The 27,873-nt window shown below is 39.7% G+C and overlaps 1 pseudogene; it reads right to left on the bottom strand.

The window, feature by feature from the left end:
- Positions 1–3,024: 3,024 nt before the first annotated feature.
- The window catches only part of LOC104850188, a 38,478-nt pseudogene continuing 13,629 nt past the window's right edge, over positions 3,025–27,873 (bottom strand).

Below are 27,873 nucleotides of genomic sequence, written 5' to 3' on the forward strand. Positions count from 1 at the left end.
GTGATGCGGCAAGCTCGCAAATGGATTCCCAGCCATGCAGAGGCACTCATCAGGCCCTGCACCCGCTCCTTCCTATTTAGCCATAGAAATTTACAGGTCAGTTTTTCTTTGTCTGTAGTATCACCAAGTCCAAATAATTCACAGTACATTCACTCCTGGATAAAGGCAGACTTCTCAAGAGTAGGGAATTAATCATCTGGATGAGATGATAATCAAAATTATAGAATACATATGACCACTGCTGTTCTCTTGCCTCCTTCTTCAGTTTACTACTTTCAAACCACCTACTCTGGAGAAATCTGATCTTATCTTCCAGACCGAGGATCCCTCTGTTCGTATGCTCATAACATGATCTGGTCCTTCACAGCACATATGAGAACTATACTGACTACTCCTATGACTCCTTGTTCAGTGTCTGACTCCCAGGTAATTCCACAGTGGGCGCTCTGTTTCCTTCTCAAGGATAAGCCCCAGCCTCAGGGTCACACACAGCACGTTGCTCAAGGTAAAGTTATTGGGCTAATATACACTATATGAAGGTTTCATAAAGGAGTCTTAAAATAATTTCCTTATTTCTATGCAATTCAAAACAAGCAAAGTAATTATAAGGGAAGTGATGTTGTAGAAAGGGGTGTGCATACTGAGAATGGCATCGAGGGAAGTGAGGTTCTGGGATTTGAGGGCTTTATGTGCTTCTGGGATCTCTTCAATTGATTTCATTCAATTAGGACAAGATTTACCTGACCATTCACACAATCATAACAGCCTCTCATCTTAGTTTCAAAAAAATAAATTAAAACCTTTTCTTTTTTAATAACTAGAGTACAACACTGACCGCTCAACTCTTATCACATTGGTTTCCATGGTCCCTGGGCCACTGTTTCCTTTGTGTCCCAGGCTCCCTCAGAGAAAGGCCTCTCAGGCCCAGAGCCAATGCTTTGCCATTGGTCCCATTAGCCACTTCTCCATCCACACTCCAGCCAAGCCAATGGATCCACGCATGTGCAGAGACTCACTCTCTATTCTACACCATGTGATTCCTATCCCTGACTCTCTTAGATAAGGGACAATGTGGGAAGTGTGAGCCGGGAAGATAGAGCTATCACTCACCAGCTGAGCATGTCCACTGTTGAGCACTTCTTCATCTTCTGTTCTTTGCATTAAAGGCAGGACAAATGGAGTCCCAATTCCAGAATGAAAGCCTCTTCAGCATCTGGGATTCCAATACTTAATCATTATCAGCTGAAGTGGCAGAGTGAGAATGAGGATGCAGTGAAAGGGACACCCCTGCTCCATCAACGAACTCTTTCTGAAACACTTTCGAGACTCCAAAAGGAGTGTAGTTCTCAATGATGAAGATGTGACCAACCTCACAGTCTGGTAGAAAAACCAGTGGGAGCCAGAGAAAGGGGTATCTACATCTCAGGAGGTGATCTTGCGTGTGGATTGGGTGGACAGTTACAGAGGAAGGATTGATGGATGTAAGACGGGAGACCCAAGAGGCTGTACAAACTCATCATGTGATATCATCCTAGTACCCCAGTATGCAGTACAAGAACATTATTGGAGATTTTTCTTTTATTTTTCCCCAAAAGAATGCTTTATTGACAAACTGCCCACTTATTCATTTTAGAAAGATACATTAGTGAGCATTCCTACACCCTGATTTCTCATCACACGCCAATGGCAGTGAACCATAGAAAAAGGACACCAAGTGCTGCTCTCTTCCAGCCCCTGCATCCTCATCACGTGTGTAGTGCAGCCCCGAAGGAGTCCAAAGTGTTCAACAGAGGACACATTCTATCAAACCAGACAATGAGCAGCCCCCTCCGCTTCGGAGATGCACATACACGTACACAGCTGCTCCTTAGACACACAGGGCCCCAACCTGAGATGCTACCAGGGTGTGGCAGCTTAAAAATGAAAAAGCAATCTTTGTAGCTCCTGAGAAAAGGTGACAGCAGAGTTTCAACTAATCCCAAACGCCATCCCCAACATGACCTGCAGGGCTGGTGCTGCTTCTCCTGCATACTATGTGCAGCAAGCAGTCAGGCAGGCACCATGACGGCTGGGGCAGGCCTAGGCCAATCAGCACTATGCAGAGGCACATCTTTGTTCAAAAGTACTAAAAGTAAAGGCTTTACTGCTCTCAATCCCTCCTGTCTCAAGACCCAAGGGTCCCTTAGGCTAGAATAGGGAACCAGAGGAACTGCCAGTCTTTTTGAGAATTAAGTTTTTCACACTAGAAGGCACTAGTGAGATAAACACACTAATTGGCACAAGCAACATGGCCAGATGTAAAACTCTACACAATGCTCAGAACTTATTAAACTCTCATTTTATATATATACATATATATATAAAGATTATAAACAAAGAGTAAGGCCATTTAAGATCTGAATTTCAGCTTGAGTCCAAAGAATATTCTCTAATGATGAGGCTAAAGCTACTATGCCAAATTTTGATTCTTGAGAGGTCCACTGCATTTAAAAAATAGTAAACTGCTTGTCAAAGCTAAGTCATTAGTATAGCAATTAGGTGGCTGCTGACAATATTTCCTTTCTGAAGTCTCAGAAAATGGACAGTTCTCTCATTTGGCATCTCCAGACAAAAACTGAAGTCTGGCAGTGGATCCTTGCTGAGTAAATGCTATGTGTGAGTTCAGGAAAGAGGAGCGGAGGCCAGAAAATGTTGCTTGTTTTATATTCATAATGCATTTCCTTCCTTCCAAGATCTGGGAAGCTATCAAAATTCCCAAGGGGAGTATGAGCTTTGGCCTGTTATCTCTCCAGACCCTCCACCCTGTCCATTCCCTGTGGCCCTGGGAAGGACAGCACAGTGATCTGCTCCATCTATGAGCTTTATGTAAAACATTTATATACAGGATTGTTCTTTAACTCTTGCAAAGGCAGCAGCCACATCTGCTTGTGGACAGGCATGACTGTCCCCCAAACCAACTGTTCAGTCGCCCCAGCAGGTGGCTCCATTGCACAGAGTTGCAGTTGTGATGATGGTGTGCTTGCTCGTGTTCCACGGCTTGGTAACACTATCACAGGCTTAGAAAGGTACATGATCAGGTAGGGGCTGGTCAGCACTCCACACTGGGGAAGGGAGGCTATCTCTGCCATTCTCTCTGCCACTCACAACCTTAGACTTTCTGGTCCCCACGCAGTCTTCAAATGACTTGAAGGTGGCAGAGTTCCTCATGACTCCAAGCTCCCTGCTGATGGCAGAGCAAATGGCAGACAAGGCAGCAGATGTCTTCTGTCCTACCTGAGAGTTTCCTGGGTTTTCTTGAACAGGTCAGACTGGGTCACTCTCTCATTCCACTCTCCAAGTTTCTCAGTCTTCACATAGGCAGTAGAGACCTGCACATTGTACCAGCTCTTAGGTCTGCTTCAGCTCCCCCAAGGCAGACAGGCCCAGCCTCCTTCTCAGCGCTCCACAGTGCCTCTCCTTGGCTGCCAGAACCTGGCGCAGTGTGATAATTTCTTCTTCCACCTTGGCAAGCTAGGTCCTGAGCTCCTTCTCTTCTGCCTCCATCAGACCCTCCACGGTAGGAGTCCAGGCAGCAATACCTTGGCCAGCCATGTCCAAGTTCAGTTGGTGGTCTGGCCACAGCCGACCTCAGAGCTCAGCTTGAGTGAGCTACACGAACCAAGCAAGCGGCACCCAAAGCAGCCCACAGAGCACACATGAGTCAGCGGAACGTATTGGGAGATTTTTTTGTTAAGGATGAGATTCTGGCTAGGGATTCCTGATGAGAAATCCTCTGTCATTCTGTTTTTCCCTATAGATGAGGTGTCTCTTCTTCTGTTCATTTTCAGGAGCATAATTATGTTTTTTAGCACAAATTTCTTTGAGTTTATCATTAGAATTTGCTCAGCTTCTTAAAATTTATTTTTTTTTCAGCTTTAATTGAGTTTATTGGTACATTTTAGGGATACAGAAGTTACATTCATTGTTGGGATCTTGTACCTCTACATGACAAGTCTTGGTTCTCATTTTTTCCCCTTGTCCCTGCCCTACCTTCACCCCCTCCTCCTTAAAATTTATTTCTGTTGCCAACTTAAACACATTTTCAGTCATTATTTCAAGTACCTTTTCAGCATTGTCCTCTTTCTCCTTTCCTTCCAGAAACCCAAAGACAAGAATGTTGAATCCTTTGTTAAATCCCACAGACCCCTGAGCCTCTGTTCATTTTGTTTTTGGGAGATTTCTATTGTTCTCAGTCTTTCCTCTGTCCTTTCCTTGGCTGTTAAACCATTCAATGATATTGTAATTTCAATTATTGAGTTTTTCAGTCCTAACATTTCCATTTTGCTTTTTTTCTTCTTCTTTTTGGCTTTGGTAAGGCTTTGTAATTTTCTTTTGGCTTATTCTATTTTTTAAAATGTATTCCAAGTGTGTTCATAATGGCTCACTGAAGTACTTGCACAATGGCTGCTTTAAAATCTAGGCAGGAAGGGCTGCTCCATTACAGCCAGGCAAGGGTGGGAGATCAGGCTTTTTACTTGGTCTTTGCTAACAGGGGAACTGGTGGGTTCTTTTCTGTGGTGCTTGGTTAAACAGTTATTTCATTAGGCTTTCCTTGTCCTTGTTCAATGGCTACAGAGAGCAGGCTTTTCTCGAGGCATTTTTTTTTCTTTTGTCAGTATTCACTAGTGTATCTGGGTCGCTGTCTGTTCCAGCACACATTCTTGGATGCATGGGGTAAAAAGAAAACTCAAAGAACTCACTCTGTGACATTCTTCAGATACAGAAGGCTCAAGCCAGTCTGCATTTTTCTCTCAATCTTTTAGAATCTTTCTGTTTACTTTATATGTAATGTCCAGGGCTTACAGGGGAAGGGTAGGGAGAACTGAGTCCACCAAGGCCAGAACCAGAAGTCTATAGTTGTCTTTTGGACAGCAGTTTTCCTTAAGTAAACTGGGTGGTACAATTTCACAACTGCCATATGTATCAAAAGTATGCATGAACTAGAAACTCATTCACACCATCTCCAAAACAGATATGTTTCCAGGGACATGTCAACCAATGAGCCATATGTTGTTTATTTGTTAATCACTTGCCAACTCTGGCTTTATTGATAATACCATTTCTGAGTTTCACAGCAGCTCGCTGTGAAAGTTTGCTTCCTTGCTGTTCAGTATTTATTGCAATGATGTTGATTCTCTGTCCTTTTTCCCATCTGTTACAGAGAAATAATACTCTGATTTCATAATTAATCCACATTATTCTCCCTCATGCCCTCTGCACCTCTGTATCTTGATTTTTCAACAGTTCTTACCTAGACTTTCCCATTACCTGCTTCTAGCTGAATGACCTCAGTCTAAGACCTGTAGTCTAAGCTATGTTTTTGCCCTGAACTTTGTGTCTGAGATCTTTAATTTTTTATTTTAGTACTGCCAGCTTCCTCACAACCCCATTCCAAAGCCTGACACGGAGCCTGCAATCAGCCCAACTGAAATCCAGCCTGGAAAAGAAGACCTAGTCGCCGTATCTCCCGTAAGACACAAAACTTCATATGCAAACCCAGACTTTGGTCTTTGTCCTTCCTGATTTTTAATTCTCTGTTTTGCCAACATGACACAATCTGTCCAAGTACCTGAAAACATCTTCACTTTAAAATCCATTCCATATTCTTTTGTTTTCCTCCTGTCTCACCAGTCACTCCAACAGAGCTTCTTTTGCAAATAACTCCCTCCTAAACTTTTAACACATGTATCTTTGGTGTTCTTATGGCTTTAAACATCACTTACATATTACTTATTCCCAAATTTCTATCTCTAGCTCAGACATCTCTCCTAAACCTCAGAGTTATATACCCAATTTCATAGTCTCTCCAGTTGAATGTCTATTAAACATGTCAACTTATCCACAACTGAATTCTACTTTTCCCCTAAATATGCCTTATTTATAGCCTTTGTAGCTAATGGATGGCCCCGTAGTCCTTTCAATTACCCTATCCAAAACCCTTAAAGTTATCCTTGAGTCTTCTTTCCCACACATTCTCTGATTTATGAGGAAATCCTACTGGTCCTACCTCCAAAGTGTATCCCCCCACTTCCCACGCTCTTCACTGCTATCATGATGATTCAAGCCATTGCCATCTTTTACCTGGACTACTAACTAATAGGTCTCCCTTCTTCCTCCATTGTCCTCTTCCCTACATCATCTTAACACTATAATCTTAGTGATATTTTAAAAATATAAGTCAGGTTACATCATTCCTCTGCTCAAAATCCTTTAATTGCCCTTCATTTCACTCGAGTAAAAAACAAAACCCTTACAACAGCTGTCAAGAACCTACCTGATCTTTCCTCATTCTTTCCATCTTCCTCTTCTACTGTTCTTTTGCTGACTTTAACCTAAATAGCCTCACCATCACTCAAGCAATCCCTACCTGAACCCACCCCAGGGCCAATGCATTAGCTGTCCCTACTTCCAAGAATTCTTTTTTTTTTTTTTTTTTTTTTTTTGAGACAGGATCTCACTATGTAGTTCAGACTGCTCTGGAACTCACTCTATAGCCAAGGCTGGCCTCGAACTCACAGCGAGATCCTCCTGCCTTAGTCTCCCGAGTGCTGGGATTACAAGCTTACAGGTGTGCACCACCATGCCCGGCTCAAGAATTCTTACTCTAAATGTATGTAAATGTATGAAATTCCTTGATTCTTTGCTGAAAATCATCTCCCCAAAGAAACCTATTCTGACCATGCCACTGGACTTTATAATCTTCACCAGTCCCCATTAGCACTACTGATCTCTTACTGAGCTCTACTTGGCTTTTTAGGGTTTTTTCCCATAATAATATTTAATGTGTTTGTTAATTATGTGTATTATTATTTACTTCCTCTGTTAGAGAATAATCTCTGTGAAAGCAAGGATCTTCTGTTTTGCGCACTGATAAAGCCTAAGCACTTAAAAGATTCAAAAAATATTTATTGAATACAGGAATTAAGCTCATTATAATAATGCCTCAATTATCCAGAGAATAATTATTTGGAAATCCAGCTATTTAAAAAAACAATAATAACAATAGTGAGATCATATGCCAAGTAAACTTAAAAGGATCTGTGAATCCAAAACCTGAGTCTCTGAGTAATAAAACTAAAATTTAGATACTTTACTCAGAGGAAGAATAGGGAACAAAATATATGAACTCATATTATGCTTATAGCTCTAATAAATTTAATTGCTTCATTTCTAAATCAAAGGATGTCTGTACACGAAAAGGAGACAGGACAGAAACCTAAAGGGCAATAAGCAAGAAGTGACAGCTTCTGCACACCAGGGAAGAGACAAAAATAAAACAAAAACAGGCCAAACTGTAAAAAAAATCACTGGGAGCATTTGGTGTTTCAACAGATAATCCACATAGTTGAAATTTGAAATATTATAACATAGGGTACTAATTTATGTTCAGATACTGTGCCTCGATCATCAAGGAAAATAAAAATTATACTTGGTGTGCTTTAGAAAAGAGTCATATTAAATTGCATTTAAGTATTTCTACCAGAATCATTAAATAGTACTAAATTTGGATGATTTACTGGGATAAATCTGTATAAAATTAACTCCTCTGTAACGTTAGGTTACTGAAGACTCACAGCAAATAACTACACCACTTGGCTTTCAGCTATGTGTTTATTGCTGTAGATCTACAAGTCAATCTTATGTTCCAAAACAGCACATCCCAGTCAACTTTGAGGTTTCTACAGGTTTTCAGAACTCCATGTAAGTCAAGGCTTTTATAATTTAGACACCACATATAAAAGATCATTTTTCCGTTTGTGTTTTCATTTGTATTAATACATGTTTGTAGCACATAATGATCACATTCATCACAGGGCGTTGACCCATGTACATGATATAGCTTAATTCTTTTTAGGTCCCCTTCCCCCTCCCTCTATTGGCAGAAGATTCCGGATTAGCCAAAATGCTTGGGAAATTGTATGCCCTGGGCAGGTGGATTCAATTTAGAATTAGGTTAGAAGACACACATCACTTCTTGGCCTTTTTGCTAAGATCAAGTGTAGGTTAGAAGACACATATGTAGATAACCAGATCTTGAATTGGCCACCAAGCTCTTACTGTGTAACTTCCGTCTTGATCTTTCTGTTAAAGATGCCTCATCTCTAGGAATTCTTATTTTGAAATATAATCACTTCTACAATTACGTTCTTTAAAACATTAGCTCAGATTACTTTATTAATGGTTACAAAATGTGTCCTCACAAGGCTCTGAACAAATACATAAAAGACAGAAAAGAGGAGTAAGGCACAGTGCCCTACTATCCTGTGTCTACCTCCAGGTTCAGAGCCCTAAGTATCTGTCCCACTTTTCTCATTTAAGAGACTGGCCTACAAGAGAGGTACAAGACAAGAAGAAATGTCAACCCAAAGACTCTGGCAGGAGTGTAGGAAGCAGAATCAAGCAAGTGGGGACACCTAGGAAGTTCAAGTGGAGGGGAAACAGCTCTCTGCAGGACTCCTGCAAGCCCTCCCTCTATAGAAAGAGCAGCACAAGGGGTAGGATTTGGGGCAGACTGTCACCCTGCCAGTCCTGGGCACTCGAGGTGTTGCAGGGGGTGCAAGGAGGCAAGGCAAAATGCAGCGACTGCACAAAAGGCTGGAGAAATGGGGACTCAAGCACACAGTACTTTTCTATTTTGCTTAAGGTCACCCCCAAACCGAGAACTAAGGAGAGCTTTCCAGGGTGTTGAAAGTATTTAACAACTGGACTGGCTGTCTTTCCTGTCCTAGTAAACACTATCTTGCAAGTGATATTTGAAACTCCATCAGTTATCAACATAGAGGCCTAAAGAATCAGTGAAAGAAATGAAATGGGGTAAGATCAATCTCCTAAGATCTATCTGTTCATTTTTTAAGCAAGTTGTTATTGACAGGACAGGAATAGGTATGGCTATAAAGGCATAGCAAAGGGAAGTCCTACAGAGATGGAACGTTTGTATGTGGATTATGATGGTATTTACATGATTCTAAGCAAGAGATGAAATTGCACACAAGTGAAGGCTGCACAGGACCTCTCTGTGCATATTTCTGCAATTTCCTGCAAATGTGTAACTGTTTAAAAACAAAAAAGTCTTTTGAAAAATGACACCGTGGAGTACTATTCTGCCATAAGGAAGGATAAATCTGAGTCTTCTGTAGGAAAATGAATGTATCTTAAGACCATAATGTTAAGTGAAATAAATCAGACACACAAGCTCAAATGTCACATGGTTTCTCTTATATGAGAAACCTAAAACATAAATAAAGAGCAAAATAAAAGATAATAAGAAGTAGGGAGGTAGATCTTTCTCAAACAGGAAGGGGATCAAGAGATGGAGGAAAGGGGGAGAAAGAGGAGGGGAAGAGGGTAAAAAAAAAAGTGCTAGGTACACGTGCCAACTCCCCATAAGGAATGTAATCATTTTGTACTGCAAACATGAACTAATAAAAATAAAGACTTTTTAAAGTTTTTAAAACTTAATTTTTAAATGGTTGCTGTTAGCTCAATTTTTTAAATTTTTAAAACATTAAATCTGAAGGGACTGAACTTAGTAAGATTTTAATTATTCAATACACTGTTCCTCTTTGGTCATTTAATCCTAACTGAAGAGACAAACTGAGCTTCTGTACTGGGGCCAGTAAAATATGAAACTTAACTTCTCGACAACAGCCTGCTTTCTTCACCTCATTCATCACAGCCTGTGCTAGTAAGAACATTCCGGAGGGTTCCCAGAGCTTCACAGACACACAGTCAGTGTCTTTTCTTTACGGAGATGCCTGGGAGTCTGGGATTTCCAAAGAGGCTTAATTGACATTTTCCAATTTTTAAAAAAATTCATTCATTTTTATTAGTACATATTTGTCATATATAATGATCACAATCATCATAGGGAATTTGTACCTATGTGTAATATATCTAATTCTTCATTTTTCCCACTGCCCACCCCATTTATATGTTTTGTTTCCATTTTTTATTCCATTCTTTTTTCCTTTTCCCTTTCTCCCTTCCCCCATTCACTTTCCCATTTGAACCTGTTCTTCCTACTTTCCAATATCTATCCTCCATTATGCTCCGTTTATTTGTTCATCACAAGCCCCTTTTATCCTTCCACTATCTACTTACATTCCAAGGAATATAAAATATACTTAAAGCACAAAAATCGTGGAAAGGGTCTGAGCTTTCCACCCTGCATTGTTCCCTAGCATTTATCAGCTGTGTAACTCTACACAAATAATTTAACTTTCCAAATCTCAATGTCTTTATTTATAAAACATGGATAATAGCAGCTATCACTGTTTTTATGAAAAAGTAATGTGAAGATATATACAAAAATCTCAAATCTCTTCATACACATTAATTTTAGTTCTGTGGCTAGCTTCGTTAAGTGTTATACGTAGATGTCCCCCCAGAGCCTCATGCAATCATAGGCAGAGATTGGGGAGGTGACCTATCACAGGGGTGTTGCTCTCAGTGCCATCTGGAGGTCTCCACCTGGTCAGAGGAAATGGGTCTGGAAGGATGTGGCCTGGAAGGGTTCATCTTATTCCCTGGCTCCTCCCATCTCTCTGGGCTTCCTTTCCTCCATGCCTAGAGCAGCTTTTCCTCTGCCATGTCCATCTTCCATGCTGTTTCTTCCTTGGCAGTCAGCTGCCCAGGAACTGAAATATGAGCCAAAATAAGCCACTCTTCCTTTAAATTGTGGGTGTCACATATTGTGCCCAAGCATCCAGGAAAGTAACACACTCTACCATAAGGAGGCATAAAGCACAGGAAAACATTTAATACTGTATATAACGTTCCTCAATTAGTTGTAATGGTAATGATCATATTCAAATATCTTAACCTTCCAGAAATAAGAAAAGATTTAAACCATATAATCCAATTATTTCAGCCAATAAAAAGTATATGTATAAAATTTTTAATAACTTAAGAAATAATTGTCCTATAATGTTCATTTTAAGAGGCATGAACCATGCAGCATAAACTGACACATGTTTTAAAAATACTCATACAGGGCCAGGGATTTAGCTCAATGGTTCCGCCATCTGCCTTGCAAGCACAAGGTCCCAAGTTCAATCCCCAGTACCAAAAATAAATAAATAAATAAATAATTTTAAAATTACAATGCTCATACAAGCCGGGGATTTAGTTCAGTGGTTCTGCCACCTGCCTCACAAGCGCAAGGTCCCGAGTTCAATCACTGGTACCAAAAATAAATAAATAAATAAATACTCATACAACAAAATACACTAAAATTATATGATAAATTGGTGATAAGGTTTGTAGAAATAAATCAATCATTATAAACTAGAAATTCTTTGTTTGGCCCAACTGAAATATATTCAAATCACTGTAAGCTTTCATAAGCTCCTGCCATTTCCCATTGGGAAGAAGAAAGACAAGTCAATATACGTCACCTGGTAGCTCACAGAAGCTGGTGGGCATGGATGGGGCACGTGGTGGGACACTGTCAGCTCTCATGCAATCTACAGCAACCCTCACCAGCCAAGGGAAGTCAGAGGGTCATGGTGACAGCAACTGCACCACAAGTCACTCAGGTCAGCAAAGGAGTCGTACTGCTGTCACAGCCACCTGCTCCAGCACCTGAACATCACTGAGTTTTTCTAAAAGCACATCTTTCTTTTCTCCTATAGTTTTCCTCATTATCACTATTGCATGTCCTTAAAATCAATCTCTTTTTAATTCCTTCAATAGCAGTCCTATGAGAAAAAAGTCTCTATCAATGAAGGTTCACAAACTCAATTCTTTCTACAGTTCTGGCTGCAAACTGAACTGGATGAGAACCATATCAAATTTCCCCGTACGGTCAACACTGTTCCTAACCACTGAATTTGATTTGGTTCTCATCCAATTCAGTTTGCGACCAGAATCATGGAAAGAATTAGGTTCGTGGACCAAGGTACCACTGTATTTACTAATATAAATAGGTAGAATTCAACACATAAAGTTAACTGTATACCTGTATTATTTGTCCCAATTCAAAAGAAAGTGATTCAAAGGTTTCCCTAATAGTAGAGCATTTATACAGCAGAAATGAACTACAAAATTCTTTATAGGTAGATAAAAATCAACACTCCCATAGTGTTAGGATTACAGACATGTGTCACCATGTCCAGCTCTTCTATTTTTATTTTATTTTATTTATTCATTTATTTTGGTTTTTTTTGAGACAACGTCTCACTATGTAGTTGAGACTGACCTGGAACTCACTATGTAGCTCAGGCTGGTCTCAAACTCACAGCAATTCTCCTGCCTCAGCCTCCCAAGTGCTAGTAATCCTTGAGGTGTGTGCCACCATGCCTGACTCCCGCTCTTCTATTTTTAAAATTCTGTTACTGCTCACTCTCCCTTCATCAATGTCTATACTCCTGTTCTAAAAGTGATGAATAAGGGCTGGGTATTTAACTCAATGGTTCCACCACCTACCTCACAAGCCTAAAGACCCAAGTTCAATCCCCAGTACCAGAAAAACAAAACAAAAACAAAAAAGGTGTCCAAAGAAAAAGTGATGAATATATATCTTCAAAATTATTTCTTTTTCATTTTTGACTACTTTATTATCTTTCAGATAACCTAAAATAATACCCACTGTGATGCCCACTTTTGATTTCTATAAGTTCCTGTAAGAAGCAGATTCAGCTCCTTCTAATAAGCTCATTTCTCCTGTGGATATTTAGAGTTAAATTTCTGATGAGACCAAAAAAAAAGAATCTCCAGAACCCACAAGGTTTTTAAAACTAAATTTACTTTGACATCTGTAGCCTGCTGAATGTTGAATTCTAAGTCAAGCTTCTAAAGTTAAGATAAATACCCAAGGAAGTGCCTAAAAAGTAGGAAGCAAAGCAATAGAGATAATAAAAAAAATCGCAATGGAGAAAAAGATAAGGAGCATTCACACACTGATAATGTACAGTTACAGCACAAGGCGACAGGAGCACAATAAAATTCTATTCTATTCACATTCACCCAGTGGGCATCTGCAGCTGCTAGGCCGGAGATCGCCTATGATAAGGCAGCCCTATTCTCCTCCTCTGGGTCTTCTGTAACTGCACCCTGCTGTAGGAATAGATGGCTCCCTTACTTATGCTCTGATGGTCTGGATAATTAAACAGGGACTCCTTGTCTAAATTTAAAAATGATTTTAGGTGAGGAAAATTTAAAATCTAGCTACTAACTAGATAGCTCTAACTCAACAATTTAGATCTTCAAATACCGCCTGGGAATATTTATGAGTCTAATGTATACATGGAGTCCAAACATCATAACAGAGTTTCACTCTTCTCCTTTGCCTTCCATTATAGACAAGAAAAAAAAGTAAAACATATTGCCATATCACAATAAGGAAAATATTGTATGATAAAAATTCTAGACAAAATATCAGTAAAAGGAAACTGGTGGAATGAAAGAAAAATTGTTTAAGACAGCAAACAAAGACTTCAAATGAGAAACTGGGAGTAGGGCATGGTGGTACATGCCTGTAATCCCAGCACTTGGGAAGCTGAGGCAGGTAGATCACCACAACTTTAAGGCCAGCCTGAATCACACAATGAGATTCTGTCTCAAAAAATCAAAACAAAAAATGAGAAATTATTGAGATTCCTACGTATGCAGGACCATTTTCTTGTTCAAGGACATTAGCCTGACAGGCCTAAAATGAAACTGGCGTTACAGAGCTACCAAGCAGATGGATCCCTGTAAAACTAAACTGGCTAAATCTGAACGGTGAAAGTCCATCAAGAACTGGTGACACTGTCAGGGATGTTGGCGCCACCACTGGCCAGTCCTTGGCAGTGATGGCACTTTCTACCCTCATGTGAAAGTGCTTCCCAGATGAACAGTACATCAGTTCTGCAGGTAAGCTTTCTATTTGCTGAAAAATTACCATGAAGGAAAACTAAAGTGCACGGTATTTTTCACATCTTTAAATAGTAACATAGAAAGGTTAAGTCAAAATTCGAAAACCTTTCCTCTACCCCCTTTGCCATTTTATGAATTCATCTTCACCTACTAGTGAAAATAGAACAATTAATAAACTGTGAGTATTTTCCCAAAAGAAGGTCTTGCTATCCAGCAAAAGGAGGGAGCCGTATTTTATCAGTGTGTGTCCTCACCACAGGCACTAGCCTGTTTTATCTCATTCACTATCAAGCAAAGCCTGGATTACACTGATGTAAATTCAGACTAAGTGACCTCTCAGTTCTTTCAAGGTCTTTGATTAAATGTTACTTGCAGAACAACTTCTCTAGCATTCTCTCTCAGTAACTACCTCTCTCTGCTTTATTTTCCTTCACTGTTCTTACCACTGACCTGCATGGTGGTAGCGATGGTCAGGACTTGTTTGCTGAGTCTCGATACCCCCACATCCTCTTATCTTTGGCTTCAATGTATGCACTACCACTTAACTTTTCCTGTCTTCTTTGCCACTATCTTCCCCACCAGCTGGAACAGCATCCAGCACACACTAGGTGCTTAGAGTTTGGTTTTCTTTAAGGCCAAATGAATGAATGAATGTCTGTGAATTCAGCAAGCATTTTAATTCATGAAGTCAAGGGCTTATCAATTTCTCTCACTAATGTGTAACAGCAAGAGTGCCCAGCATACAGTGAGCACGGAATGAAATGGCAGAATGCACAACAGAAGGGATGAACAGTATGTAATGACTAAGATCTTTTCCTATGATGTATTTGGGTTGGAGAAGGTAGAAGAGAGCATAGGCTGTCAGAAGAAGGCAAGTAAAGGAGAGACAAACAGAATGACAGTGAGTTATATCCCACTTTTGTTAACAGTTGATAAAGAAAAAATGCAAAATTCAAGAACTTAACTTTTTCTTTTTTGGTTTTTGTTTGTTTGTTTCTTTGTTTTGAGACAGGGTCTCACTATGTAGTTGAGAATGACCTGGAACTCACTATGCAGCCCAGGCTGGTCTCGAACTCACAGCAATCCTCCTGCCTCAGCCTCCCAAGTGCTGGGATTACAGGCATGTGCCAGCACACCCAGCTCAAGAACTTAACTTTTCCTGTAATGTATCCAATAAATAAGCAATAATGCTCAGCATAGGAAATAATCAACAGAGTGAAAAAGCAACCTGCAGAATGGGAGAAGATACACACAATCTATGTATTTGATTAAAGGTTACTATACAAAATAAAGAACTCATATAACTCAATAATGGAAAAAAAAAGATTTCAAAATAAACAAGGACATTTTTCCAAAGAAAACATACAAAATGGCCAACAGATATATGAAAAGATATTGAATGCCACTAATCAATAAGGAAATACAACTCAAAACCACAATGAGCTATCATCTCACACCACTAAAATGTCTATTATCAAAAAAAAAGTACTGGTTGAAATAGGAAGAAAAGGGCTAAAGGAGTAGGGGAAATGGGAAGGTAAGGGAAAGGAAATAAGGGAAAAGAAAAAATATGAGAAAAGGAAATAATGGAAACAAAGTCTGTAAATAGGGAAGGGTAGAGGGTGTGAAGGGAGGGCAGGGGAATGGGGAAAAAAATAAGAACCAAGATAGATCATGTAAAGATACAAGATCCCAAGGATGAATGTAACTGTATTGAATATCTAAAAAGTACCAATAAACTCAATGAAAAAAAAAAGTACTGGTTAAGAATATGGAAAAAAAGAGAGCCCTTGTGCACTCCTAGTGGGAATGTGTATTGTACATTTATTATGAAAAACAGTATGGAGGTTCTGAATATACATCCTAAAAAAATAAAATAAATATCTTGAAGAGACTTCTGCACTCCCATGTGTATTGCTGCATTCTTCACATCAACCTAACAGATCCATCAGCAGATGAATGGATAAGGAAATACAAAGTGTGTATGTTTGTACACAATGGGATATCACTCAGCTTACCAAAGAAGGAAATCCTGACATTTGTGACACAGATGAATCTTAAGGTCATTATGCTAAGTACAAGAAGCCATACACAGAAAGCCAAACATGCATGATCTCGCTTATTGCGGAATGGAAAAACTATCCAACTGGTTGAAGCAGAGCAGAGAACGGTGGTTGTCAAGGCCTAAGGGAGGAAAAAATGGGGAGATGTTGGTCAAGGGGTACAAAAATTTCATTCATGCAGGATGAATAAGTCTGGAGATCAAATGTACAGCAACATGGCTATAGTTAACAGTACTGTATTGTATACTTGGAATTTGCTGAGAGGAGATCTTGCATGTTCTTATTACACACACACAACTACATGAGGTGACAAACTTGCTGATTAGCTTGATTGTGATAATTATTTCACTATGAATTCATATATCAAGACAAGAAGTGTATATCTTAACTTCAATAAAGATGAAAGAAATCAATGACTGGAAGCCAAAACTGCTCAAATACCAGGCAAAACATTATTGCCTTTATTTAGGGTTTAAACAAAATTGAAATTTCATATACCAAAAATCAGATTATTAAAGTTGCAAGTAATGTCTGCTTCCTATCAAGGATCTTTTCTACTTATCTTCAACATCTCAAATATTATTTTCAAATGGTCTTTAAAAATTATTTCTCCATTTAATCAAAAAGAGAAAGAATCTTGAACTTTTCACTAACTTACAGGTAGTATTTCTATACAGCAAATTATCCTATTTGATATGCTTACATGTTACAACCAATTTTATTCAATAAAGGGTTTTTAGAAAATTGTGTTACCCACAGTGGGTAAGTATTTTAAGAGTGTGTCACTGCAATTAACATATGTTCTTTGGTTTTCATGATTACAGTTATAGGACCATGCATGGCATAAAAGCAAAACCTGTGGGTTCTTGATCACTACACATCTGTGCATTAAAGTGGTACCAATATTCCTACTTCTCACCCCTACATCTTCACTGAGAGAAGGTAAACTGCCATTAAAGCATGCGTTTTTGTTTAACTAAGATATAAGAATATTAAGATATAAGAACATAATTTTCCCCCAGTCTGGCTGACTCCAAAGTATTACTCTTCACCTAGACAATAACAGAATAGCAGCATTCCAAGTACAGTATTTACTGGAAAATACTACTTAAAAGTCATTGCAACCAAATTTTAATCACTATCAATGGCTCAGATGTGGAAAAAAAATATTCCTGGAGGATTTCTTGAAAAAGAAGTAATCCACCTATTCCAAAAACATCCTAAAATCTTTCACTGGTTTAAGTCAGACCATCAGAAAGTTATGTATTATACTGGTCCCCAGGAAAACTACAATTCCTTAAGTTTCCTTAATGCTAAATTGAAGGCGCTTCATGAAATCCATTGCTGGTCACTGCTAGGATATGTTGACAATACTGTTCTTCACCTTGCAAAGTATCTTCTCCACAAGGCTGAGAGGTCAACAGGTCCTGGCATTAACCTGATTATCTGTTCTCCAGCTGAAAAAGTTTTCGTTTTAAAAACTGAATAATGAAAGAGTCATGCTTTCTTCTTTATGCTGGTCTTGAGAAAGTATAGCCTAAATGATTATATTCCCAAAGAAGAAAGGCTTAAATTTGATAATCTTAAATTTCTACTCTTAGAAACCCAGGGGAAAAAAAGTTAAACAAATTGAGAATAAGGGGAAGTAATAATGAGTACAAATCAGTGAATTTCTCCAAAGTAACTAAAATTTGCTTCTTTTAAAAGATTGAGGAGCTCCTACCAAGAATGATCAGAAACAGCACACAAAAATAACAAATATAAGATTAAAAAGATGAATCACTGCTATGTATACTGAGGCTATTAAGAAGATAATATCCTTTATGAACTTATGCTGATGAATTTGATACCTTAGATGAAATGAACTCCCTGAAAGAACTTCCCAAAACTGACACGAGAAGACACAGAAATTGAAAAGTCCTGCTAAAAACATTGAATCTAGCTGAGCATGGTGTAAGAGGCTCATGAGTTCAAGCCCAGTGTAAACAATTTAAAGACTTAGTGAAACCTTGTCTCAAAATAAAAATTAAAAAGTCAGAGAGGTAGGTCAGGGAGAAGGTCGTGGGTTCAATCCCTCATAACAACAAAAATTGAATCTGCCATCAAAACACTTTTCATAGCCAGGCATGGCAATGCATACCTGTAATCCCAGATACTCAGGAAGCTGAGGAAAGAAGATCCACAAACTTTGAGGCCAGCCATGGCAATTTAGCAAGAGACCCTCCTTCAAAATTAAAAAAAATAAATAAACAGGGCTAGTGATGTAGCTCAGCACTCCCTGGGCTCAATTCTCCAGCACCAAAACACAAGCAAAAAGACTTTTACACAAAGAAAATGGCTGACCCAGTTGATTAATATTTTTAAAAGAAACAGCATCAATCTTCAACAAGTTCTTTTAAAAGTAAAGGAAATAAAACTGAACAAAATTAAATATTTCTTGATTTATTTTATGGTGCCAAAACAATGTTAATACTAAACCCTAAAAAAAATTACAAAGAAAGTTACTGGTTTATATTCCTCATTCATCAACATAAAAATAGTATTAATAAAATATTAGTAAGCTGAATACAGCAATACATTAAAATTATAATGCATCATAACCAACTGGTATTTATCCTAGGAAGGCAAGGTTGATTTAACATTTGAAAATCAATCATTGCAAATTCTCAATATTTACAGAGTAAAAGAAAAATCATATGGATCATCTTAATAATTTCTGAAAAAAGAATTTGTGGAAAGGAAAGAGGGAGGGAAAGATAGCTAACACCATGGAAAAAAACAGTAAACTCTTTCTTGTAAGGTAAGAAATCTAATAAAGATGTCCATTCTCACCCCTTCAACCTTGCCCTGGAAGGCCTAGCCAATATAATAAAGTAAGAAAAATAAACAGTAAAAGACATAACAGAAAGAATAAATAAAACTGCCATTATTCAAAAAAAACACTACACAGAAATCCTAAAAAGTCAATAAAACTACTAGAACTGAATAAATAACTCACCCAAAGTCACACCATTAATAAAATCAAAGTAGAGATTTGAACCCACACACTCAGGCTTCCAAGATCTTAATCCTTATACTATACTCTTTCTATTTAGAGATGACCATGAAGCTACACCTGCATTATCCCACAAACTTCAACACGGCCATCACTAAGGATAGTGGCCTCATTTGAAGATTTTGGAACAGAGGTCAGAAAGATTAACAACTTGGCTCATATGTTAGCTTTTCACTGCTGTGACAAAATACCTGAGAAAAACAATTTAAAGGAAGGAAGACTGCTTTTTGCTCATGGTTTCAGAGGTTTCGGTCCATGGATGGCTGCTTCTATTACATTCAGGCTTTTGGCCAGACAGAAACATCATGGTGGAAGGGCATGGTGGTAGAAACAAGCTCATCTCATGGCAACCAGGAACAAAGAGAGCAGGAGGACCCAAGAGGAAGAGGCTGAGGACCACATACAGTCACTTAGGGCACGTACTTCCCATCCACCCTCAACTAGGTCCCTCTTCCTATTTCCATCACCTCCCAATAATGCCATCAAATTATGATCTCATCAATAGATTATTCCCCTGCCAAAATTAGACCTTGTGATCTAATCACCTTCCAAAAAGTTGACTCCTGAACACATGGTTTTGGGGGAACCTCTTAAATATAAATCATAATAGCTCACATAGCTAAAAGGTAGAGCTCACATAGCAAGGCACTGGAGGTAACAATCTGCATCCAGTTCTGACTAATCCTAAAACAAAGTGGATTTGAATATAACATGTTTTCCAAACCAGAAGTAGAAAACAATGAGACTCAAATGATAGGCCTTAAAATAATACAGGAATATGCAATAAAAGTCAAAGGGAGAATTTGTGACTAATTAGATGTAAAAGATAACACAGGCAAGGAAGAACATAGGTAATTTCAAAGTTATTAACTTCATTAATAAAATAAGAAAGTAAGAAGAAAAATATACTGCAATGGGAAGAAGGATGAAGACAGATGAAAATTTTAGGTATCAACTTGGTAGCTTAGAGATGGTTTTGACGACCAATGACTGAAAGCCTAAGAAAGAGTGGTTTATAAAAACAGGCAGGTTCATCACAAAACAAAAAAATCTGAACTACTGATCTACATTCAACAGCTGGACAAAGACAGAAATGGGTTTCATGTTTCCTTTGGTCCTTCTCAATAATAGCTGGCAGTCTCAGGTCCAAACCTCAGGTAGGAATTCCAGGCAGGAAAAAGAGAAAGGGTGGTATGAAAAACTATAATAGTACATAAGATCCTAATGAGATAAGTGACAATGTGAAATAGGAGGAAAGGGGCTAAAGGTGTAGGGAAAGTGGGAAGGGTAGGGGAAAAGGAATAAGAGGAAAAGAAAAAATAGGAGAAAATGAAAAAATGGAAATAAAGTGTTTGTAAATGGGGAGGGAAGGAGGGGGTGAAGGGAGGGCAGGGGTATGGGGAAAAAAATGAGAACCAAGACCTGTCATGTAAAGGTACAAGATCCCAATGATGAATGTAACTGTACTGTATACCTCAAACGTACCAATAAACTCAATGAGAGGGGAAAAAAAAAAAAGAGAGAAAGGGGTAGCAAATAGCTCTCTATTTTATCAGTAAAGCAAAGGCTTCCCTGGAGGTCTCTGACATATTTCTGCTTTCAGATCAGCAAGCCCTGTGTCACATGGACACCCAGCCTCGAGGCAGATGGGAAAATAAATGTTTCTCCAGTCTCAGCATCACAGCAAGTGAAGGAAAGCAGTGTTTGCCACAATGTATTAATGGGATGTTTGTGTGGGAATATCCAAGAGGAGACAAAAATGCACCTGGTCTAGACAATGTGCCAAAGATGTGAAGTTTCAGCAATCTGAATAGTTAAAAGCACAGGTGCATGCTCCAAAAAAGAACAAGTCTGAAGAGAAAGGAGAGGAGTGGCTTCGCGTTTTTCCTTTGGGGCAGTGGAAGCCAGTGGGGTACCCAGGATGCAGCTGAGTCAAGCAGGCCCAGGATGGCGCCGCCTCCACTCCCCGCAGCCAGCTGGTGTGTCAGGTTCTGTCCCTGTCATCCTCCCCACCCAATCACTCCCATCCTCTTTCTCTTTCCTGCGCCTCCCAGGACTCCTGAGGTGGTCCTTCCCTTCCTCTCCCTTATCTGTGAATTCAAAGCACTGGGAGGAAAAGTGCCTCTGAATGAGACGCACGAAAGATGAGTTTGAATCTGACTGAAGAAAAATGAACTGCCTAGAACCCAGGGAGATGGTCCAGGAGCTTAAGCAGAAGCTACCAGAGAAGAGCCACAAAATCTTACAAACTCGTGGGGAATGTGAACAAAATGGAGCTGCCAGTCCACCCTCACAGGAGCAGGCAGACATCCATCTGGGGGAACCCCAACTACGACAAGGGGACTTGTCTGCCTTGCTGAGCACCACTTCTCTGAAGGCTCCTTCCAGCTTGCAGGCTTCTCTCAGGAGGCTCCTCCCAGGCCCTCTGCACCTTGGGGACAGCACCCCACAAGTGCCCAGGCCCAGACTGACTCTCCTTCCCTGAGCCCCCAGGGTGAGGAAAGTCAGCACCCCAGAATCTAACCCTAACCAGTGTACTAGTTTGTATCTAACTGATGTATATCATATGTTCCCAATCTGGGGCCACATGAGATGTCCTCCAAGAAACTGCAAAATAGCTGCCAAGCATTCAACTTTAAAACAATATATTGCTAACATCACAAAAAGACAACAGTGTGTCTCGTGATGGAACTAACACTTCTGCTAAAGCTTTCTTGTGAAAAAAAAAATCAAATCTGAATCCGCTCAAGCTCTAGACTCAAGTAATAATTTACAAGAAATATAGGAGGTGGGCATCTGAGAAGACATGAGGGGGGAACAATTAAAACTCAGGCTATAAAATAAAATATCATTTTCCTCAAGAAATTTACCACAAGAGAGATAACTCAGACTCAGACCTAAAAACACAACAACTAAATTTAGATTTTGATACAAACTGCAAGTGTCAATTTTTTCAGTACTGGGGTGAACCCAAGGCCTCATGCATACTAGGCAAGTGCTCTACCTTTAAACTACATTCTCAGCCTCCCCTCTGTAAATTTTGAGACAAGGTCTCACTAAATTGTCTCAGCTGGCCTCAAATTTGCTAACCTCCTACCTCAACTTTCTGAGTAGCTGGGTTTACAGGCAGGTGCCACCAAGCACAGCTGCTAATGTCAAAATGTTTAATGTGATAATGGAATTGTTTTCCTTAAAAGAGTCATTACCTTTAAGGAATATGTGAAATATTTACAGATTGAAATAGTACCTTATGTGGAATTTCCTTCAAAATAATCCTGGGGGTAAAGGGAGATCAATTTATCAATAAAACATGACTGGCCATGAGGTGATGCATGCTGTGGTGAGGGAGGGGTGGTACATGAGGATCATGGGAATCATTCTGGGGCCAGGGATTTAGTTCAGTGATTCTGCTGCCTGCCTCACAAGCACAAGGTCCTGAGTTCGATCCCTGGTACCAAAAAAAGGAAGCATTCTGTTCTCTCTTCTTTTTGCATAGTTTGAAATTTTCCACAATAAAAACTACTGTTGTTTTAAAGAGTAGATAACAATACAGCTATGAAATATTATTTTTGTCAAAAATAAAATGCACATCAGCCAGGAAACACAGAAAGAGCAGTACAGGCAGATACAAGAAGTCACCTAAAGGGTTGCAGATGTCACTCTACATTCCCAAGAAGGGTACATGTGACCATTTCACCTTTGTCCCATTTGTACCCTGTATAGTCAGGGCACTGTGCTGAAGCTGGAATAATGATGAAAAATACAGGGACTAATATCAAGGCACATGAAAAGAGATGTGAACAGATGATTACCGTACTGTGGTGTCTGACCCAGGTAACTGGAGGGTTGGACACAGTGTGCTATGGGAGCATTGTAGAGGTCATCTAACTGCTGCAGGTGCTGGCCAAACTGTCCTGAAGAATTCCCAGAACCTAGAATTCCATTCCCATGCTCTGTCACTCTAGGAAAAGAATGCACTCTGCAGGTCAGGAGACATAAGCACCCCGATCTGCTGGCAGCTTCACTTCTCTCTGTAAATGGATGCAATGTGCTTCTGGTGACAATTGGATTTCCCATTCAGCTTGCCTAGAAAAAGAATACATTAGCCTGAGGATGTGAGTGTCTGCTTCTCTGATGCTGCAGATTTTATTGTCAAATGAATGAACTGTCTGGTATTTTAAGGTCTCTGAGTCTGGTCCCTATGCATGTGGCCCTGAAAGATGCATTAATTCTTGATGTGCTGACAAATCAGGATTCCATGGCTTCAAGCCCAGCCCTGAGCCCTGGAGAAATTACCAAGGTAATGTCATCCCTGGGAACCTGCCTGGTAGATACCAGCCTCTCCCAGGGACGTGCTCTTGCTCTGTGTGCTTCTTTGATCTTCTATATTCCTCAAGGGTGGAACCATGTCTAATGCTTCTTTGATATCTGAGTCATCTTCTCACACCATGTGTGCTACAAAGTATTTTGGTTTTAACAAATCAGTTCCTTGATTTCTTTCACTCTCACTTAACCACATCAAAATAGCTAACATAACATCCAACTGTGGTAGGGGTGGGGGGTAAATCAGGTGCAAAGAAACTGCCTGAGAGGTATTTCTTAAAGGAAACATGAACACTTTTAAAAAATTCCTCAGCTGCTTTCAAAAGATTACATCCAACCTCTCTTACATATTCAACAGTGTTAAATTGGACTTCTGTTTTGGCCTGTGAAGCCAGGGGTTCTCAGCCTGCCTAACAGCTTGGGTCTGACTGCCCTCTAAGCAACTCAGAACTCCTCATTAAAGGACAGGGAACCAAACCTTGCCAACTCCTTCTCAAAAAAAGACACAGTTTGTTTTGTCTCCAGTATGTCCACTGTCATTCACTTAGCTAGAGTCTTTCTTCTGAAGCAAGGAATGGCAAGCTTCCTCTAGAAAGGCTCACATAGTAAATATTTTAACTCAGGAGACCACAAGCCTTGGTCACAGCTGCTCCATTCTTCCAGTGTGGTGTGAAGCAGCCACAGACAATATGTAACTAAGTAAGTATGGCCATGTTCCAATAAAATTGTTTCCAACAAGGAAATCTGAATTGCATATAAATGTCATGGGTCACAACATATTAGTCTTCTTTTATTTCCAACCAGTCGAAAATGTAGAAAGCCATTCTTCACTTGGGAGATGTACAAGCAGCTGCTAGATCAGCCTGTAGGCCATAGTCTGCCAATCCTGTTCCACCATGGCAAACATTGGCAGTGTTTCACCAATCACATGAAACTACACGTGGTCACTAGCCCTTCAAAATGCTCCCTTACCACCACCAGAACTATGACCTAGAAACAGTTCTTAAGTTCACACACAAGAACCTTAAAATCTTGTGAGAAAAATGCTTTCACCAAAATTAAGCAGCGCATTTTTTCCAAAAGTGATATTTTACATATCTTAAATCACAAATAGTGGGAACCATGTAATTCCTTCCTAGTTAACTATAAATGTAAAATCTATGAGGTAGTGGTAATCTTCGCCAATGTGCCTGCTGAGACTTTTCAATTTTGACTTATACATCCAAACAATTGCTATTTTTCTGATTTTAAGATTAGCATTTGTAGGGCCGGGGATTTAGCTCAGTGGTTCCACCGCCTGCCTCACAAGCACAAGGACCCAAGTTCAATCCCCAGTACCAAAAAAAAAACAAGATTAGCATTTGTAGACTTTCATCTCCTCCACTTCAAAACCATGAATGGCTGATTCATAAGAAGCTTTACATTTTTTTTTCTTTAACCTAATTCCCACATCTACATATTTTCAACTTCCTTCCCCAAATACAAGTTTATGAAGTGTCCTATCCTAAACACACCATTTCCAAGGCTCTGTACTCCTTGTTTGTGTGCTCTGCTTCAACTTTCATTGTACCCTTCTTTACTTCCATATATTTTCTATTTTCGCCCCTTTTTTTAACTCAGTAGACAATCCCCAGGTTCCTCTTTCTCTCACTGTCCACAACAGTGGTCCCAGTTCTGTTCCAAGTTAAAGGGTCCCAAAAATATTCCTCAAATTGTACACAGGAGCCCGCTGTATCATCCTTCCATTTTGTTCATGTTCATGGTTGAGAGACATCTATAATTAGAAGTTTTAGCTGGGCGTGGTGGCTCACACCTGTAATCCCAGCACTCAGGATTCTGAGGCAGGAGGATCGCTGTGAGTTTGAGACCAGCCTGGGCTACATAGTGAGTTCCAGGTCAGTCTCAACAACAACAACAAAAAAACCCAAAAAACAACAAAAAAAAAGTTTTATAAAAATTGAGCACATAGGTTGTACATGATGACTCACACTTATAATTCCAGCACCCCGCAAGCTGAGGCAGGAGGATCAAAGAGAGTTTGAGGCCAGCCTGGGATAGACAGTGAGTTCAAGGCCAGCCTGAAATAGAAAGAGCCTCACTCATAAAAACAAACAAAAAAAAAAAAAACAGAGTACATATTCCTATATTCCAGATCTGGTCACCAGAGGAATTTATGGTGGAAAGAAATTAGCAGATTCCTATGCCACATCTTTGGGTCCTTGCTCAAGTTGCTCCTGTCCGGCACGCCCTCCCTATTCTCTGCCTGGTAAAATGCCCCTTAACATCTGAGGTCCAGGCAGGAACCTACAGGAAATACCCCTGGAAGACCTGATGACTCTCCCTTCTGCATTCCCAAAGCGCTTTCCACTCCTCCACTAAAGCACTTACCACTGAACTGTGGTCAGTTGTTTATACAGCTGCCCCACCACCGACCCTCTACTCCTCAAGCCAATAAGCAACTCTCATTTTTATGTTGCATCCCTCTCTTTAAAAATAAACAGACTACCCATACACGGAGGCACACATCCACAGGCTGGGCTACTTGGAAGGCTGAGACAGGAGGACCACTTGGGTCCAGAGGTTGAAAAGGCAACACAGACCCTGTTTCAATAAACAGATGAATAAATAAATAAATAGACACACAGACAACCTAAGTAAAAAAAGAAAGAAAAATGCAACCTTAACACATGTCACCTGAGGCCTATTACAATGAAAGTGCCATTCCTAATCTGCTCTTCATAGGAATTCTGGAACCAGCACTGCAGTACAGGCAGGGTTGTCTTAACACCACAAAACTAAATGCTTGCACAGCACTTAGCAGTTCTGAAAACCCCTGCACCTTTTTCTCTTGCATTTGTCCACTCATCACTGAGAGATAAACTTGAGATGGTCCTAGCTTCATTTTCAGACACTCAAGGAGGTAAAAGTGCTAACTCCAAGATTAGAACTAGGGACAGCTCTGGGCCTAAAATCCTCAATTTCTTGATCTGTCCACAATCATCTGCTAATACCACTGATATAAGCCTAGTATTCTGGGAGAGTTTTGTTTTGTTTTGCCTAGTAGATTTTTCCCCCATTATGAAGGGTGGCATTAAATCAAAGCACCGTGCTCTTAAAACCCACTTCAAACAAAATCATTTAGGCAGAATCACACTCTGAAAAGACAGAGTAGACAGCATCAAATATGCCCCATTTATATTAGTACTGCTCTGATTTTACCATAAGTGCTTACTGACTAAAGGGTTTCAACTATTGAAAAAAAATGATACCCCACGCATTTCTACAAATAGAAGTATGTTATTTATTATCTAAAAATTTCACTCATGAGGAAGTGCTACTATTTGTAAATTAAATACAGGATCTTGATTGTCTCTTGTTTTATAATTCACTTTGCCTAAGCTATTAAATTGAGATTACTTATCACATTAGCAGGCTCTTAAATATAGCCTTAAATAAAAAATAACACTTAAATATGCTCTTAGTTCCTCTACACAATCCTGTATGATTTAGCCATCACTGCAATTGTCTTACTATTTACTGCATGTAACTCTCCTAATATCATCAGTACATATCATTTTAAACATAAATGGGGCAATGCCTACCAGAAATATTGCTACTGCGTGGTAATTGAAAGTCAAGATCATTTCTCAGATATATTAAGTTATTCATTCAAATTAGCTACATTTAGCTTTTCTCAAATTACTTAATATTTTCATCAAAGGTCTATGATAGAGTATGCACAGCATGTCACGATGAAGATTCTCAAGTTCGAGCTGGTTACGAATCTGCTAATTGAAAATTTTTCAATATGGCAGAGCACAAAATACTTCACACAAATGCAAATAGAGATGTCATGCAGATAGCTGCAAGATAATCACTGCCCTTCTGCACCAAACTCTGAAATTCAGTGGCAGTTCACTCTGTGAGATTTCTTGCTCAGTTTTTAAAAGTTCAGATGCCTCACCTTTTAATCAGGGTAATAAACTATAATTGCTAACATACTGTGTAATGTTCACTGCTAACCCTACAATCTGGATAAACAAAATTATTCTGTCAGTGCCTGCAAACAATTGCAATCCACTGTTGCACCTTACACCACCTTCTTTAGAGTTGTCCCCTAGAGTCGCAAGCTTTATGGTTTAAATTTTCTTTTTTTTTTTTTTTTTAAGAGTAAGGGTCTTTTCCCAAGAAGCAGATACTAAGAGGAAAGCAGTCTCTCACGTGACCTTCCTAGCTCAGACCTTGAGCGAGCGACGGTGGGAGCAAAGGACTGTAAATTTCAGCAAGGGACTCGGCACCGCTGCTGTGTCCCTCACACTTTGTTTTCAGGAACAACAACCAAAAGAGTGTTACTCTGCACCTGCCTGAGCCCCCGCCCCTCCTTAAAACTTAAATTACATCCACCCCGCTGGTCTGAAAGCCGGAAGACCGTGCGTATCCATCCTTCCTTACGTCCCGAGAGGCCGGGAGAAACAAACCCCCACCCGCCCGGGTCGCCGCGGAGCGCAGGGGGCGAAAGCCAGGCGGACGCTCGGT

Source organism: Fukomys damarensis, unplaced genomic scaffold (assembly GCF_012274545.1).
Source record: "Fukomys damarensis isolate Sample0158 unplaced genomic scaffold, DMR_v1.0_HiC HiC_scaffold_26, whole genome shotgun sequence".
Classification (NCBI taxonomy): domain Eukaryota; kingdom Metazoa; phylum Chordata; class Mammalia; order Rodentia; family Bathyergidae; genus Fukomys; species Fukomys damarensis.